General features: G+C 41.8%; 1 non-coding gene across 1 annotated transcript; it reads right to left on the reverse strand.

The window, feature by feature from the left end:
- Nucleotides 1-449: 449 nt before the first annotated feature.
- LOC120068715 lies at nt 450-552 on the reverse strand. Its single transcript, XR_005479340.1, has one exon. It is a non-coding gene; the product is annotated as a small nucleolar RNA R71 (small nucleolar RNA).
- Between the last annotated feature and the right edge of the window lie 4,895 nt (nt 553-5,447).

The raw sequence follows: 5,447 nt of genomic DNA on the forward strand, positions 1-5,447 counted from the left end.
CAACCAGGCAAATCAAAACTTAGCTCAACAACTATCACATGCCGCACAAAATCCGATCCTTATGGTGAACAGTAGCATGTGTCCCATAAGGGAGTATGCGTCCTCTATACTGTATGATTTCTCTCCTGGAGTCATATACCCAATGTCAGATGGGACGAGGTTCGAGATGAAATATGTAATGCTTCAAATGCTCCAGACTGTTGGACAATTTGAGGGTGATCGTGGAGAAGATCCTCACACCCACATGAAGCATTTCCTGGAAACGTGTAACTCATTTGTGATTCCTGGAATCACCCAGGAGGCGATCAGGCTATCTTTGTTCCCTTATTCTTTGTACGATGACGCAAAACAATGGGTAAGCTCATTGGAGTCTGGTGAAATCACTACCTGGGAGAAGTTGGTGGAGAAATTTATGCAAAAATACTTCCCACCTACCACCAACGCGAGGAGGCGTCAAAAGATTATGAACTTTGAACAATAAGAAGCTGAAACCTTAAGTGCCGCATCGAAGCGTTTTAAGGGATTGGTCAAAAATTGCCCGAACCATGGACTACCACTAACTATCCAGATGGAGACTTTTTATGGTGGATTGAATAGAGCATCGCAGATGGCAGCCGACGCAGCTGCAACTGGTGGAATTATGGATAAATCCTACACCAAAGCTAAAGAGATATTAGACCGCATTGCTAAGCACAACATGGAATGGGTGGACGATTCGTATGACGCAATAGCCACACTTTCTGCATAAGTGGCTACGATGACTAGCCTTTTGCAGAACATATGGCTAGGGAACGCATCAAATCAACAGAAGGTGAATCAGGTAGAAGCATTCGGGCAGCCCATTGTTAGCTATGTGGGCTGTGGTGATCCTCATTCTTATGCTGAGTGCCCACAAAACCCACAGTCAGTATGCTTCATTAAAAACAACCCATTTTCCAATACATATAATCCTGGATGGAGGAACCATCCAAATTTTTCTTGGACAGAAGGAAATCAAAAGGAGCACCACCCAAGGGCGAATCAACAATAAAGTCAAGGACTGCTACCTGCATTTTAACCAACGGATCAGCCACATCAATAGTCCTTTAATAGAGGAGGACAGGCGTCAAGCTCAGGATCTTCGCTTGAGAACCTATTAAATGAGTACATCACCAAGAATGACGCGTTGCTGAAAAGCTAGGCGTCGTCTATCAGAAACCTAGAGATACAAGTAGGGCAGATAGCGAGCGAATTGAAGAATAGGCAACCTGAAGTTTTGCCTAGCAACACTAAAACACCTGGGAACAACAATAGAAAGGAGCAATGTTATGCGGTGACGTTGTGAAGTGGAAAAGCTCTTGAAGAAAGAAGAAAGAATCCAAGAAACAGCAGTCCTTCAAAAGAACGCAACACACGTTCAATGGCAGTAGAATATCAAAAAGAAAGAACGCCAGAGACCACAAGCCATTTAAACCAAGTACGTCTAATACGGGAAAACCAGCGGTGCCGCTGAATGCACCATTCCCTAGACGCTTAATGAAGAAGAATGATGAACAACAATTCAAGCGCTTTCTTGAGCTCCTAAGGAAATTGCATATCAACATTCCACTTGTAGAGGCCTTGGAGAAAATGCCAAAATATGTCAATTTTTTTAAGAATATTTTGACGAAAAAAAGAGAGTCAGCGAGATAGAGGTAATTGCGCTAACGCAAGAGTGAAATGCGTTAGTAAGTAATAGTCTACCCAAGAAACAGAAGGACCCTGAGAGATTTACAGTTTCGTGCTCGATAGAAGGGTTGGATGTAGGACATGCGTTATGCGATTTGGGAGCAAGCATTAATCTCATGACACTCTCAATCTTTAAGAAATTGAGAATTGGCGAAGCACAACCCACTTATGTTACTCTTCAGCTCGCTGACAGAACAATCAAGTACCCGGAAAGAAAGATTGAAGACATTCTAGTAAAAGTTGACAACTTCATATTCCCAGCAGATTTTATTATTTTAGACTATGAAGCGGACAAGAAGACACCAATTATTCTTGGATGCCTCTTTCTAGCTATTGGGAAAGTTTTAATAGACATGCATAAAGGAGAATTGACTATGCGCGTAGACAATCAAGAGGTGAAGTTTAATGTGTTAAATGCATTAAAGTTCCCGGATAGTAAATAATGTCAACTGAACAGTATAGAGTTGCCTAAAGAAGAAGTGACCCATGTGTGCGAGGTCCTCGCTTTAGAGGAGAACATGAAAGAACTAGAGCCACCAAGTCTAAGTGAGCGACGGATGAAACCAACGCGTCCATCACTAGAGGAACCACCAGAACATGAATTGAAACCATTACCTTGTCACCTGAAATATGCCTTCCTTGGAACAAACAAAACTTTACCTGTCATTATTTCCACGAATCATACTGAGCCTAACGAGCACTCTCTTTTTTAGATGTTGAAAAAGCACATGCGTGCAATAGGTTGGACGCTAGCGGATATCCGTGGCATCAACCCATCTTATTGCATGCATAAGATCAGGCTGGAAGAAGGAAAGTCGGGATCGATTGAGCCTCAAAGAAGGCTGAACCCCAAAACGAAGGAGGTGGTCAAGAAAGAAATCTTAAAATGGCTGGACGCGGGAATGATCTATCCTATATCCGACAGTAGCTAGGTAAGCTTAGTCCAATGCATTCCCAAGAAGGGGGGAACAACTGTGATAGTCAATAGCAATAATGAACTTATTCCTTCAAGGGCTATCACGGGCTAGCGCACGTATGAACTATAGGAAGCTCAACGCGGCAACTAAGAAAGACCACTTCCCCCCTCCTTTCATTGACCAAATGCTTGACAGACTTGCTAGCAAATAATTTTATTGTTTTCTTGATGGATACTCTGGTTATAACCAGAGTTTGATTGACCCAAAAAATCAAGAAAAGACAACATTCACCTGTCCCTTTGGAACGTTCGCGTTTACACGCATGCCCTTTGGGTTATGCAATGCACCTGAAACATTCCAAAAGTGTATGATGGCAATCTTCTCTGACTTCTTGGAAAAGACTGTTGAAGTCTTCATGGACGATTTCTCAGTCTTTGGAGACTCATTCCGATCATGCTTAGATAATTTGGAGGTTGACCTTGCCGATGCGAGGAAATGAACCTTGTGCTGAATTGGGAAAAATGTCACTTCATGGTGACTGAAGGAATTGTCTTAGGCCACAAAGTATCTAAAGCTGGGTTGGAAGTTGATGAAGCCAAGATAGATGTCATAGCTAAACTTCCACCACCATCAAATGTTAAAGCTCTACGAAGTTTTCTAGGACATGTTGGCTTCTATCGAAGGTTCGTTAGAGGATTCTCTTAAATTGCGCGATCTTTGAGTGCCTTGCTAGAAGCGAACCGGCCTTACAATTTTAATGACGACTACTGTGATGCATTTGAAACATTGAAATATGCGTTGACTATAGCCCCAGTACTAATAGCACTGGATTGGATGTGGCATTTTATTCTTATGTGTGACACGAGTGATGTTGCAGCAGGTACAATGCTGAGGCAGAAGAAAGGAAATTTGATACATCCCATATCTTACGAGTCCAAGACACTGAATGACTCTAAGGAACACTACACAACCACAAAAAAAGAAATGTTGGCTGTAGTGTTTGGCATCGAGAAGTTTAGATCTTATTTAGTTGGTGTGTCAGCCACCATCTATACAGATCACTTAGCCATCAAGTTCCTGATAAGTAAAAAGAATGCGAAGCCAAGATTAATAAGATGGGTGCTATTATTATAGGAACTTGACATTGATATTCAGGACAGAAAGGGAATTGAAAATCAAGAAATCAAGAAATGAAAGATCAAGAAAGTGAAATCAAAGACGCATTTCCTGATGAAAGCCTGTTCACAGTTGAAGGCAGGGAACCTTGGTACGCAGACATAGTTAATTACTTAACTACCAAGCAATTCCCTGGGAACTTCAACTCTTAGCAAAAGAAACGGTTAGTACATGACAACAAATTTTATTTTTAGAATGAACTGTTTCTCTACAAACAAGGCCCCGACTCCATAATGCGTCGATGGGTTCCGGAGGAAGAGATACAATGCATCTTGGCTGAGTGTCATGAATCTCCTTACGAAGGGCATTTTGGTGGGCAAAGAACTGCTGCGAAGATCCTTCAAAGAGGATACTTCTGGCCCACCGTCTTCAAAGATGCGAGGGAGTATGTTCGTAAATGTGACCCCTGCAAACGCACCGGGAATATCTAATCAAGGGGCGCAATGCCCGTGGACAATATTCTTGAAGTGAAATTATTTGATGTTTGGGGCATTGATTTTCTGGGACCTTTTACCGTATCCTACGGCCAACAATATATCCTGCTTGCAGTAGACTATGTATCAAAATGGGTAGAAGCAGTAGCTTGTGCCAAAAATGATGCGTCCACTATTTCTAAGTTTCTTACCAGGAACATCTTCACACGTTTTGGAATACCAGGAGCCCCAATAAGTGACGAAGGTACGCATTTCATTTATCACATAATTTCTAAATTACTTGCCAAATATAATGTTAGGCACAAGATCGCTACCGCCTACCACCCACAAACAAACGGTCAAGCTGAGGTATCCAATCGAGAAATAAAATCTATCTTGGAGAAAGTTGTCAACGCATCGTGGAAAGACTGGGCACAGAGGCTGGATGAAGCACTCTGGGCCTACACTGCCTACAAGAGCCCTATAGGTAGGTCTCCATACTCTCTAGTATTTGGAAAAGCTTGTCACTTACGCCTAGAGTTGGAGTACAAAGCTTTTTGGGTAGTAAAGAAGCTAAATTTGAACTTGGACGCCGCGGGCGCTCAATGTAAACTTCAGCTCAATAAGCTTGAGGAATGGCGATTGAACGCATAGGAGAACAATAGGCTCTACAAGGAGAAGACAAAGCGTTGGCACGAACAACGCATTAGTAAGAAAGAGTTTTTTGTTGGCCAAAAATTTTTATTATTCAATTCACGATTGCGTTTGTTTCCAGGGAAGTTAAAGTCAAGATGGTTAGGACCATTCGTCATTAAAACAGTCTTTCCTCATGGAGTAGTAGAATTAACACAGGATGTTGGCACCAATGCATTCAAAGTAAATGGCCAAAGAGTGAAGCCATACTTTGAAGATGGCATAGAACGTCAAAAGTCATCTCTCGTACTACGTGAAGCCAGCTGAGGCCCGCGTCGAAGCATCCCTGCGTTCGCATCGACATATATTCTAGGGATGCTTCCTCTTTCTTTGTTCTTTTTGCATTATGTATTTTACCAATGTGTTTAAGTTTGTTTGTTTGTTTATCTGCGTTTTAAGATTGATTGTTTATTGTTATTGCCTTCATAGTTAGAGATTTAATTATTTTTTTATAAAAAAAAAGTTGTGTATAATCGGGATGGGAATAACAGACGCGTTAGAATTAAGTCTAATGCATGGCCCAAGTCGAAAGGGCGCGTCT

Source organism: Benincasa hispida, chromosome 12, assembly GCF_009727055.1.
Source record: "Benincasa hispida cultivar B227 chromosome 12, ASM972705v1, whole genome shotgun sequence".
NCBI classification, from domain to species: domain Eukaryota; kingdom Viridiplantae; phylum Streptophyta; class Magnoliopsida; order Cucurbitales; family Cucurbitaceae; genus Benincasa; species Benincasa hispida.